The sequence below is a fragment of the Cupressus sempervirens genome, chromosome 3, assembly GCF_028749045.1.
Source record: "Cupressus sempervirens isolate cs-2001-9-10 chromosome 3, ASM2874904v1, whole genome shotgun sequence".
Classification (NCBI taxonomy): domain Eukaryota; kingdom Viridiplantae; phylum Streptophyta; class Pinopsida; order Cupressales; family Cupressaceae; genus Cupressus; species Cupressus sempervirens.
Window position 1 is genome coordinate 135551886 of NC_143120.1, and position 14279 is coordinate 135566164.

Sequence of the window (14279 nt, forward strand, 5' to 3'; positions counted from 1 at the left end):
TGATACTCTTTAGGATTCACTTGAAATCTAGCTACAATCCCAACTACATTTGTTATATCCATTCTAATGTAAGTCGGATATTGCAAACCTCCAATCATGGATCTATACTTCTTTTGCTCAACTGTAGGTGCCTCATTCTTGTTCGATAACTTGTGACCAGTTATCATAAGTGTACCAATAGGTTCACAAATTTCCAATCCAAATCTCTTCAACAAATATTTCAAGTACTTATCTTGTGAAATAAAAATACCATCATTGTTATGTACAATATGCAATCCTAGGAAAGACTTCATTTCTCCTATCATACTCATTTCAAACTCATTCTTTATTTCTTCAAAAAAATTATCACTTGCTTCATCATTACCTCCAAATATTTTTTCATCAAAAAATAATACTATGATCAACAAACCATTTCAATTTCTCTTAAATACAAATTACCATTTTTCATACCTTTAACAAATCAAAGCTTTGTCAAATACTTATCCAACCTTGTATATCAGGTTCTAGGTGCTTGCTTTAGACCATATAGATAATTCTTTAGTCTGCATAACATCTCTTTATCTTCTATCAAAGGGAAACCTTCAGACTTCTTAATGTATACCTGTTATTTAATTTCTCCATTTAGGAAAGTTGATTTAACATCCATTTGATATACTTTAAACTTCTTATTTGTTGCATAAACCAAGAAAATTCTTACTGCTTCCATTCTAGCTATAGGGGCATGTGTCTCCTTATAATCTATTCCTTCTTGTTGTGAATAAACTTTGCACACAAGTCTAGCATTTTTTCTCACAACTTCACCTAGTTCATTCATCTTGTTTCTGAATACCATTTGGTTCCTATCACATTCTTTTCTATAGGTCTATGAACTAACTCCCATGTCTTGTTCTTCACAATCTGATCTAGTTCTTCCTTCATTAATGCTTGAATCCAATGATCATCTTTACCTACTTCATCTGTACTTTTAGGCTCCACTTGAGAAATAAAACATAATTCATCATTAACTTTGTTTCTTGTCATCACACCTTTATCTTTACTTCATATTATCTTCTCTAGAAGGTGATTCTTTTTCATGCTTCTATTAGACGTTGGAGTTTCCATCTCAACTCTTATTTCTTCTCTAGGTTTAGACCTTTGTTCTTGCCTTTTCTCAATAGTTTGCACATCATTCTACAAATCATTATTAGTCTCAAAGAAAACTTCAACATTCTTTCTAGCAATTCCAAAATTATCTTCTTCTTCATCATAATTACAATCTAATATATTTTCCTTAGTTCCAAACTTTTCATCAATCTTTACATTTGTACACTCAACTAAAGTCTTGGTTCTATGTTTAAATCATATGTATGCCTTACTTTTAAATGAATACCCAAGAAACATACCTTCATCACCTCTTGGATCATTGTAACACTTGCTTCCAAATATTCTAAAATACTTAATTGATGGTGAATGCCCAAACCATAATTCATAAGGGGTCTTGCTCATACCTTTTCTGATTTGTACTTTGTTCATAGTGTATGATGTTGTATTGATTGCTTCTCTCCAAAAAGTCTTGGATACATCATTCTCAAACAACATTGCTCTTGCTGCCTCTGAAACTATTATGTTCCTTCTTTCTGCAATCCTATTTTTCTCAAGAGTCTTGGGTGAAGATAATTGTCTCTTAATCCCATTCTCTTCACAAAACACGTTAAATTCTCTAGAGATGAATTCTCCTCCTCTATTTGATCTCAAAACATTTTATCTTAACACCAGATTCATTCTCAACTCTATTCTTAAATATCTTAAACTTCTCAAAAGCTTTAGATTTCTCTTTAAGAGAAGCTACCCACATCATTCTAGTGAAATCATCAACAAAACTCATGAAATACCTTTCACCATAGAATCCTCTTGTTCTGGTAGGACCACTCAAATCTATGTGAATAGTTTCTAGCTTCTTTGTTATAGTGAACTTCTTGTTAGGAAAAAATAATTTATTTTGCTTAGCCAAAATACATTCTTTGCAAATAACATTAGTAGCCATTATTATCTTAGGCAAGTCTCTAACTGCAAAGGTGATACTAAATTTCACAATATTATGAAAGTTTATATGACAAAATCTCCTATGCCATAACCAACTGTTATCCACTTTAGCAACCAAGCATGTCATTTCAGTGGGATTCAACTAAAATACATTACCTCTAGACCTAGTTCCAATTCCAATCATCTTACCATCTTTATCCTTGATAGTGCAACTCTTCTTTGTGAATTTCAATTGATACCCTTTGTCCACCAACTGCCCAACACTCAAAAAATTATGCTTCAATCCATCAACAAAATAAACATTGTCAATGTTAGTTCTTCCATCTAAAGTAATGGATCCAATCCCTGTAGTATGATAAGCTACCTTGTTGCCAACTCTAACAATGTCTTCATCATAGTTTCTAAATTTAACAAACTTATTCATATCACTAGTCATGTGATGTGAACATCCACTATCTATTATCCAATCAAATTTCTTTTCAACTTTGGAAACTAGATCTTTTTCTTCTCTAATTTCTCTACCAAGATCATCTTCTTTAATAGCCACAAATCCTATCGCATCATCACTTTCACTTTCAACTCTTTCAATAGACTCTTCATCTTCATTATCATACAAAAAATTTCTATCTCTCCTATGCTTAAAATTTTCATTATACTTTTTCTCTCTTTTAGGACATTTAGATGCACAATGACCAAACTCATTACATGTCCAACATTTAATGATATTCTTACCATCTTTTTCTCTTCTCACAAGAAGTTATATACCTTCTTCAATCTTCTTGTCTTCATTAGATTTGGTTTTGTTGCTACTAGAAAAATCCCCATGTGTACTTGCACTTTTAGACAGGCTTGGCCAAACATTTAGGGCATTGGAGGCTGTCTCAACTGTAGTCATATTTCTAGATTGTCTTAGACCAACTTCTGTTGCTTTCGATCTTCGAAGCAATGTCTCCCTAGATAACTCCTTAGTGTAGGAGGTAAAGACTTCAATCATTTGATCTAATTGCTTGAATGGTGGTGTCAAAGTTTTTAGAATCTTCCACACTAATTCATCTTCTTCCTTGATTCTACCATATGACTTGATTCTCACAACAATTTTTGATATCCTAAGAATATAGCTTCTTACATATTCATCTTCCATCTTTTTAGCATCTTGAAATGCACATATCTAATTCTGTATTCTAACTTTTTTATATGTATATCACCTTCAAAAATAGACTCTAATATTGTCCAAATCTTATGAGGACTATATATGTTCTCAGGAAGAGCTGATAGTAAAGTTTTCCTACTCTCATGTTGCACATGAACATATCTTGAATTGCTTCACTACATTCTTCAAGCTTCTCTTCTTTCATAATTTCCTTCTAAGTCTTTGTCAAGAGCCAATATCCCAAACCCATGCATAATAGATCAATCTTCATCTTCTCCTTCCAACTATCATGGTTGACCCCATAAAATCTAGGAATATCCTTTCTAAAAATATTTGACATTGATCTCCCAAATTTGTTAAGCTTATCCTTCAAGGATTTAATGCTTTGATACCATTTGTTAGAATATATAGTCCACCAATGTAACCAAGATGGGGGGACGAATTAGTTATCCAACTAATATAATAATTATCAACCTATTACCAATTTAACATGCCTCTTAAATTGTTATGTTTTATGCTAAACTAAATATGTTTTATCTACTAACTAAATATGTTTAGCTGCTGAGAATATACAATACAGAACGAAAATAATGCAATAAGAAAAGTACAAGAATCATAAACAAGAGAATTGATCACTTTTTCAAGATACAAGTGCTAAAATAATATTCTTTTTATTCAAGTATTCAAAAAATATTTTACAAAATGTTCATGTTTACACAGTACTTGAATACAATGCATTTAGATATTACTAGTGCACTTAGCTCCTAACATAAATATCTGAATTAAACACATTGTACAAATAGAAAAGTACTGATAAGGAGATAAAAGGAAAGGCATCCATTGCCTAAATGGAAGGTTTATTGTCGAAGGGCTAATCCCACATCCCCATCTGGGAGTAGACCTACAAAAAATGAATGAAGAAACGGGTCAATTCATATGAACTGAGCAATGGAAAACTTTTCTATCATCTATACTCTATTATTTCTACAACATGGTTATTTAGATAACTATGCTAAAAGGCAAGAAGGCAAGAAAAATTGGAAGAAGATGAAACATGCTTTTACTAATGAGTTTGTTCCATGTAAAGATACAGGTATGAAGACTTGAGGCTATAGAAGGATTATGCATAAGTTACATGCATGAAGCCTTTTGGCTGAGTTTGTTCAAGAAAAGACCAAAGATTTGAAGATATCATTGAAGGGATATGCATACGATACAAGTGTGGAACCTTTTGGTTGAATCATGTAGTGGCAAAGGAAAAGGACAAGAGGAGATTGTCGAGGGGGCATACATAAGTTTTAGGTATGGGACCTTCCGATCGAATCATGGAGGACATGTAAAGTTGGAAGTCTTAGGCTAAAGGAATTTCAAGTATTTCTATAAGTACATTTCAGCATATATCAAGAAAGTACATATGCAATTAGTCACAAGGTCAGTCGGAACTAATTATCAATGCCAAATCAATAGAAAAAGAGGAAAATATGCAACAAAAAAATATAAATGCAGATAAATAGGAGTATCAACATCAGCAAAATCATTAATACATATTGTTGAGCCGACTGATAGAGGAATAATAGTAGCAAAAAAATAGAATTTGGGTGTAAAAGAACTACTTCTCATTGTGAAAGATAAAAGGTTATGCATATCCAAACAACAATTTGAAAACTTCAAGAAAAGTCGTATCCCTTTCAAATATTTTATGACAGGATGAATAGATAAAAGAGTGGTTGGGGTGTCTCTTGCTTGTTTTTGACATTTACTTCTACAACATCAGCAACTAGAATTAGTAAATAAACTGCATAATGACAGTGAACAAAGAACATCCAACTATAACTAATCAAAGAAATTCAAACCCATTTTAAGAAATTTCAGCTACAGCAAAAGAAGCTTATGATACCATAAGGGGGAAATATGGCTTTATATACATTAGACAAATAAAATCAATGCTGAATTCCCAAGCCCAACTGATAGCATAAATGAAAATAATTAACACTTACTTTTTCTAGATACAATGTCTACTGTCGTAGATAATGACCCTGATACTTAAAGGAAAGCATGGCAAGTGAAAGGTAGATAGAGAAAATGGTACAAAGTAATGACAATCAAAGTGTTGATAGTACATTGATTTTGCTAGCAAAATGTAGACTTAGTACAATTTCATTTGCTAAGGTGAAGTTACATTCTGAGAATGCACAACTTGTTGAAACTAGAGATTTTATGGATCATAAGCTTTCCAAAGACATTAATTCCTCTAAGACAAATGCAAATTTTTCTACATAGATTGAGGGTGACAATAGATCATGATTTTTTTATAAACTACACCATGAAATTCGGAACCAAACTTAACAAGAAAATGTTCAAATTTCAGCAGAATATGGTAGCTACAACTAATGAAATAAGCATTAATCATCAAATTTCATGGCAAAAAATTCAGCAAGCAAACACCCACAATGAGGAATTAGTTTTTTCCTTTTTTACAACCAGCAATACCTCATACAATATCATGAATACTGAAATTATGAAGGATAAAGAGTAACTTACAGCTAGCCAACACAAGGATCTATCCAACATAGTAAACCCATAAAGATCCAAACCCTCATGGAAGAGATTCATGGCATTCGAATGAGAAAAGCATTCATGGCAGTCATCTAGCATAAAATGGCAATTTCCAGCCAAGAAATCTCATAATGAAGCCACTCAGTATGAAGAAAGTAAAGCTTTCAAACCCATTTTAAGAAGTTTTGAGCACAGCAAGGCATTCATTTATGCCAAGGATCCAAAGAGAGTATACAAAAAAATAAACAAACATCCAACATAAAACTCCAACAGGAAAATTGACCATAGCAAATATAGCATAAAACCCACACTCAAAATTGTGCCCAGACTGAAAGTAAAAGTCGTCCATCAACAAAGGGAAAATCTGCATCATACATGGCATCCAAAATGCCTAGTAATAACATGAATCTATTGCCAAAGGAATACTAGTGTCGTGATTAAAATGCCCAAGAACTTGTGGTTAAAATATGGCATCCAAGAACTCAGATCTGAGCTACCAACTCTGGAATATAAGAAAAAATCATGCCCAATAGCAATACAATGAGTAGAATCAGTGACCATGCAGCAAATAAAATAGCACCAGCAAATGGAGAAAAATTACAGACCCTCATCTATGGCGACTAGGGTTTGAAAAAACCCTTATCTCTTCCTTATTACGTATTTGAGCAAACAAGACACAAAAAAGAAACAAATGCCTTTTACCTTGGCTTGAACGTATTTCACATTATGCCCTTTGCTATATTGAAGTTGCATTTCGGGTCCATGCCATAAACTATGGTCATGTGTTTTATGAGACTCTATTTTTATTAGTTTTATGTGTATGAAATGGATGATATTCTATCAATTATCATTTTATATATATATAGCTAATAAAGTTTTATAATTTATTATATTCTTCTATCTTTATTAATATTGATATGTTTTAAATTGACAAAATATAAACATATTAATATTCATAAAGATAAAAGAATTAATTCCCTTTATTATACTCAATATTAATGTGTTTATAAATAAAAAATTGATAAATAAAATATAAACAAGTTAATATTAAATATAATAAAAAGATTTGATTGTAAAATTAATAAAATCAAGTGGTTATAATTATAAAACCGTTGATTTTATTATTTAAAGGGAATTATATGAGTTTAATGCCTAAAAGCAAGGAGCTTTTAGTAGAGCAAAGAGGACATTCAGTTAATAGGGGATATTTTTGAGGTCAAGTACAGTTCCAGTTTCACATGCATATTTGTGGGTTATTTGATGATATTTTTAACAGTCCATGGAGCAGTTATGATCAGTTATGCATGCAGTTCAGATTGAGGGCTTATTTTATGCATATATTGCATAATTATGAGCATTTTTTACATGTTATTTTTGTGGGTTACTTAGTCCATCCAAGTTTGAGCTTTTGTGCATGATTTTGAGGAGATAGATGTAGTTGTCGAGTTATCCATCAGTTGGGCAGGTGATTGAGAGCAGTTTTCAGAGGCTTCTTCATAGTTTTCATCATTTTTGGGAAAAAAAAATTGGGCATGATTTTGGAATCTGAGTTAGGGCTTTTTTCTATATATTGTACTTTCACCTCATTATTGAGGACCTTCTTTCATATTCAAATTTTGCACATTGTAGATTTTGAGTTGACTGTAAGGGCATTTGTAGCAAAGATTATTTTTCTAGCATTGATTATAAAGATTCAATAGCTCCTTCTCATAGATTCTTGTGCAATTTTGTGAATTTCTTACTTTAATGTTGTGTTCGCCTTCATTTTAGTACGCTCCTAGTTGCAGATTTGAATCGTGATACATATGATTGCAGGTCTATGTTTTTTATTATTGTTTTCTTGCAAAAAATTGGTGAAACTTAGGTGTCCCTTTCAAAGTAGGAGATTCCAGTCCTTACATAGAAACACTTTTGTGATTATGTGTTTTTTTGAGTATTTTGAATTAATTGTCTTCCGTAGTTTGTGCTAAAGTGGTCAAAGTCACATTTAAAACCATTGGTGTAGCAACTCATTTAGATTAGTTTTCATTATTCGTTTGCTCATTTCTTACCCTTATCTCGAGTACAATTTAGGATTAGGTGATCACAATTTAGGAACCGGCCTAGTTTCTAGAGATTCTTCTCTTGTTTTAGGACAACCCACCACCCGATAGCATTTCCATTGTTTCAACAGGATAGCTAGATTTTACATCTTGCTATAGGTGTAATCCTAATTGACAACAGTTTTCTGGCACGCCCGTGGGACAACGAACTACTTCATAGTTCATTGAATTACAAGTTTTTTACTGTTGTTTTGGTGTGAACATCAATATTTCAGCCTTTTTTAATGTATTTTACTAACACCTGGTGACTCTGTTTTAAAGGTTTATCACAGATTCAGTTGTAGTTTTTGTGATTTTTAATGAGAAGAGCTCCCAGAAGGTCAACAAGAGGAAGAAGAACACTAGTAGTTTCAAGGGGAATGTCAGTTTCACCATCCGGATCAAATTTTTTAGCATTTGAATATCCTACAATTGAAGAACAGCTAACAAATTTTGAAGAATCTGAGATAGTCATTGAAGGTATTGGTTTTCCTGAAGATTTAAGTGTTCGTGATAATTCTAAATCTGAGGTGCCCATTTTTGAGCAATTACCAAAGGATCAATTTGTATTTTTAGCATCTACAAGTGGTACTACAACTGTTGTTATAGGTTTAAAAACATATTAGTGAAAGGTAAATTAGCCTATCAAACCTTCATTGCCATTTGCAGTACAGCAACAAGTACCACCAGTTCATCAAATGGCTTGAAATCTACCATTTATAGCTTTCAATGCTGGCAGCCCCTTACAGATTGTTGTCCATCATGATATTCCACTAGTAGCATTGAAAAGTGTGCCATATTTTACTAGTGAAAATCATGTTTCAGCAGTGGAACATATTAAGGATATTGCTACCCTTTGCAGATTACACCAAGTTCAGCATGAAGATGTGGCCTTAAAGTTATTAGTAGTATCTTTCAGAGGTAAAGCATTAATTTGGTTCAAAAGTCTTGCAATAAATTCAATTGCCACATGGGATGCATTGGGAAGCTTTCTGATTAGCAAGTTTGAAGATAAGTCTGATAATCTTTCTTTGGTTGAATAGCTTACTACCATTAAGAGGCATCCTAATGAGCATATTTCTTATTTTAATTTTTGTTTTTAGCGAACTTGGGATAGAATTCTAGCAACTGTGAAGCCTTATAATGATTATGCATTCTTATTTTATTTAAAGGCTTTTAACAGTGATATTTCAGTTATGATACAATCTATGGGAGGATGTACTTTGCTTGATGCATTTGATATTGTTGTAAGAGCTAAGAACAACCTAATACAAGCTGGCAAGCTACCTCCAAGGCCTCCAATGCCTTATTCAACTAAAATGCAGCAGATTGTACCAACTGTTATACCACCATTGGCTATAATTCCACCTATGCTAGCATTACCAGCATTTAATATGCAAGTTGCAGCAGAAGAGCATCCTACTACAGCTCCTATTAGAGAGTTATGAGAGCAAAATCAAGGCTTAATTGAGAAAAGTGACAGTATGATGAGGACATTGTAAAATTATGGTAATGAGATAACAAATTTGAAGAGACAAAAAGGTCAATTCAATAGGCCTAATCAAGCTTCCTATCAGGAAAACAAGAAATTTAATCAGGCCTCGGGTTCAAACTAGCAAAGACAACCTCAAGGATAGCAAAGAAATTATGGTCAAAGGACCAGTCAGCCCTACAATTATGCAACTCCTAGAAATTCAAAGGAATTGGTAATTGTTCCTCAAAACAACTATGCACATGATGAAGAATGGTGCAATACTTGTAATTTTGGTCATTATTGGTTGGATGGTGCGTATGGACTTGAGGCAAGGAAGCGAGACCTTTTGAAAGAACAGCAAATAACAAACCAAGGAGAGGTTCATCATGAACAAGTACAGCAACAAGGTAATTCTAATGCTACTCTAATGAACTTTACTAAAGATGAGGATGTTATAGCAGTGAATTTTGATCAAAATTAGACTTGGAAGCCTGTATCAGCAGGAACAAGGTCAAAGACCCAAGTTGAAAATATACAACAATAAGCTAATTAGTTAAAATAGCAGTAGATCAATGCTAATAACACTCAACCAAGACCATCAGGTGCAGAAAAAATGTAGTATGTGCCAAAAGGATAGCAAGGAAAGCAAACTCAAGCCCAAAAAGCGAGTTTATAGCCATCACAATAGCAAAAAGAGCCTACTGTACCAAAGAATTAGTCAAAGGTTAGTACCCAAAATTTCAATATTGTTGAGCATTTGAAGAAGACTCATGTTCATGTCTCTATGTGGGATGTTTTAGCACTCCTGGGTCAAAAATATATGTTACGGGAAGCATTATAGTCACTTACCTAATCTGATAATGCTTTGGCCCAGCAAACTCCTACAGTTCTAATGGCTGCAAATGCTAATAATTCACAATAGCTAGCCAAAATAGTCAAGCCACCACCTTTTTATGTCACGGTCATAATTGGAAAATACCTTCTTCATAATTGCATGATAGATTCAGGTGCCACTAGCTCAGTTATGCCAAAGAAGATAGTAGACCAACTAGGCCTTAAATATGAACCAATTGAAAAGGGGCTAATGCAGCTAGACAAGACAGCCATTGAGACAATTGGAGTTATAAGGAATATGGATCTGACCTTGCATGCTTGTCCTAGTTTTTCGATTCCCATGGATATATACATCATTGACCTACCTCCCTATTTTTCCACATGTCTATCACGTGATTTTATAGCCAAAATAGGAGGTTATGTCTACTGATTGGTCTCATATGCTTTTCTGCACTAGGTACAGTACTAAGGTGACAATTCCATCTAAACCTATTGCTAAAGATTGCCTTGAACATAATGTTGTTGCTCCTAAAAATAGTACAGCAGCTATTTTATTTGATCAAGAGGAAATTAATGATGTTTATGAGTCCAAAACGCCCATAGACAATATTCCTAATATATTATTAGATGAATGGGCTGCTGAAAATGCTAAAATTTTAGAATCACAGGTTCAAGAACCAAGTTTGGGCAATTACGTTATTCATGAGACTACTGATTTTCTGCCAAATGTCATGAAAACTACAGATTTAAATGTAGAACAGTAGGGTAATGAGGTATGGAAATTACTTTTTGATGTTTCACACAGCAAAATAGGTGATGGAGGAGGTTGCATGATGGTTTCACCAACAAATGCAAGGTATTACGCATATTTCAGGTTTACTTTCAGCTGTACCAATAATGTTGTTGAATATGAAGCATTGGTAAATGGATTAAAATGGGCCATAAAAAGAGGTATCGGCTGCTTACAAGTATATGGTGATTCTGAACTAATTGTTAATCAAGTTAGGAGCGTTCATGCTAGTAAAAATGATTTGTTGAAAAGTTATAAGCATGTTTTTTGGGATTTAATTGAAGGTTTTGAAGCTTTTAATTTTCAATCTATTCCTAGAAATCAGAATAAGCATGCTGATAGACTTGTTGCAATTGTGCAATATGATATTCCTACTGAAATCAGAAAGAACAAAGGAAATAATCATGTAAAAGTGGTTGTTAGACTTGTTGTACCAAATAACACTGAAAGTTGGCAAGTTTTTGAATCTGATCAACATATTGTTAATTTTTTAGGAGAGGAAGTTGAGTTTTCTCAACCTAACCAATAGAAATTACAGGAGCAATATGAGGATCAGATTATTTAGTTAAGGACAAATAAGATGCCTAAAGGTTTGGTGACTTTAGAATCTATTTTTAATACTGATGATCAATTTAAAAAGGATAAATCCAGCTTGCAGATCAAGGAAGAACACTACAAAGAGATAGAAATTACAAAGGATAAGAAGCTCAAACTTGGCAAGGTATGTACCCCTGAAGAGCGTCAAACTTTTGTGAACTTATGCAATGAATTTTAGGATATTATTGCATGGAGTTTTTCAGATTTGAAGGGGTTTGATCCTAACATTGCTCAACATACCATTAAGTTAAAACCGGGTGCAAAATTGGTTAGGCAAAAATAGAGGCCAATTAATCCCAAGTTAGAACCTCTTATGATTAAGGAGCTGAATAAATTAATAGAGAGCAATATTATATTTCCCATTAAGCATACCTCTTAGGTTTCTAATTTGGTTCCTGTTAGGAAGAAAAATGGAGAAATCAGATTATGTGTTGATTTCCATGATTTAAATAGAGCCTCATTGAAGGATAGACATCATTTACCTTCAATGGAGCAAATCTTACAAGTTGTTTAAGGTTCAAAACACTTCTCATTGCTCGATGGTTTTTCTAGTTATAATCAATTTTTGGTCAAAGAAGAGGACAGATTTAAAATAGCCTTTACCACCAAATGGGGCACTATGGCTTATCAAAAGATGCCATTTGGATTGTCAAATGCTAGTGCAACTTTTCAGAAAGCAATGGATAAAGCTTTCTTGAATTTAATGTATAGGTTTGTGCTAGTTTATCTTGATGATATCACTATTTTTTCAAAGAATGCAACAGATCACTTTCAGCACTTGAAGGTAATATTCAAAAGATGTAGGGAATATGGTATATCATTGAATCCCAAGAAAAGTGTTTTTTTTGTTCAGGAAGGTAAATTGTTAGGTGTGAGGCCTCGCCCTGACCCTTTGTAGCCTTAGTTGTTACTTTATCATTTTGATACTCACGACTCAAGATGTCGAGACATTATCAGATACTTGAACATATCATATTATTTCATGTTGTGTGATGTTATTTTCAGATATTTGATGTCCATCATTTGATGTTTTATGTTTATGTATGTTGATGAATTACGTAAAAATATAGGATTAACATTTTTGGTTTAAGATATTTTAAATGGTTAAGAATTGAATAGGATGAGAGGAACCGTGATTTTGTTATAGATGGATGTTTTAATTTAGGTGATTCCTGATACGTCTATATACATATGTACATGTGATTTTCGAGACTACTGATGTGTGCAATGAGTGTGCAGATATTTTAGCCAAGAAAATTGACGGAGGAACAAAACTGATCTCTATGTGCTAATTTTGGAAACCTTGTTGTTCGTAATTAAATTGAGATGTATGTATGTATCTTGATGTGATCAGTAAATGTTAATGTTCATAACTGTGTTCTTATGGTGTCGCTTGACACTCGTGAATTGTTTATGTCCCTCAGTTTTCTGATTAGGGTTAACTGTGTAACCTTTGGACCTAAGTCAGACTAAGTTAGTGTCTTTTTGCTAATTGGGTCCTTAATCAAGTTTAGTCATCCCTAATCTAAATTAGTGCTTAATCTGCATTTTAGAGTTGTTAGTTGGTCTTAATTATTTTTCTAAGCTTTGTTTGGCTCTAAACCTATTCCTAAGGCTTAAAACATGAAATAATTATACCCAAAGGGTATGGGTATGGGTTGGGGGTCTTTCCCAACCCCTAAGCCCCTTTTATTGACTTTTGAGGCCACTCAAAAAGTCTCTTTTTGCCTTTGTACGAAAATTGACTATGGCTACCATGAGTTTCATCACCCCACCTCCACTTAGTGTTTAACCGCGGTGTGGGTTGAGTTAGGAGTTTCTAGAATTGTAAGTGGGTGGGAGAAGTTATTGATCCTTTTGGTGGTTGAGTTTGAGGCCTATTTAGAGGCCCTTCTTGGACTAGTGGAGGTTGTTACCCAATCTCTACATTTAGAGAGGAGTCTTGGAAGATTGAAGCAAGGAAGGGAAAAGCTCTACTCAAACTTCTTCATTTGCCATTACCTCTTTGTGAAGGTAGGAATTCTCGTCTCCCTTGTTCAAATTTCATGTTTGTTTCATGCTTATGCTACCTTGTTGTTGTTTGGATGTTTGTAGGTTTGTGGGTATGTTGGGAAGATTTGAAAACCATGTTATTTTGGATGATTTCTTTTCATGTTTATGTTTGAAATTTTGAGATTTTCTTGCATGGGTGTTTTGGTATTACTCACCCTTGGATAGGGCAGAAGTGACCAATTTTGGGAAAGGTCTGTTTAGTTGGACTCCAACCAGTGTAGAGTCTCTTCTCAGGATGAGAAGAGGGAGAAAGGGTAGGGTGTTATGGGCCCCTACCTGTTAGCACAAACTTTGTATGATTATGGTATGTTGAAATAGAAGAACGGAAGTTCTTGGTTTATAGCCTCGATTGGGCATTTGTTTGGTGTTGTGCTTGACTTCTCCTGGTTGGAAGAATCCACCTTTCCCTAGTGTCGATTCATTGTGAATCATATTGTGATAACCTTGTGTGAATATGCATGTTTGAATTGTTCTTGGTCATGCTTGTTGTCACCTGATCAGAATTTTGTTCCCTCCTTGGTTCTAGAAATGTGTTGCAGAAATTGTTATGAATCCCTTGATGAGGGTCATGAAGAAAATTCAATTATTATTGTTGAAATTTGGGATTGATATCCTATGTAAATTGGTATTTCAAACTTTGTTGGATTGGCAACGAAGTCGGGTTTTCTTCCTGATTCTTTCTCGACTGAGCCTTTGAATCAGGTTTGCTAATGAAATTGGTGA

General features: G+C 33.6%; 1 long non-coding RNA gene across 1 annotated transcript; it reads right to left on the bottom strand.

Moving 5' to 3' along the window:
- Positions 1-3824: 3824 nt before the first annotated feature.
- LOC149565125 (uncharacterized) lies at positions 3825-6421 on the bottom strand. Its single transcript, XR_016361477.1, has 2 exons — positions 6334-6421; positions 3825-4073 (listed from the first exon to the last, which is right to left on the bottom strand). It is a non-coding gene; the product is annotated as an uncharacterized LOC149565125 (long non-coding RNA).
- Between the last annotated feature and the right edge of the window lie 7858 nt (positions 6422-14279).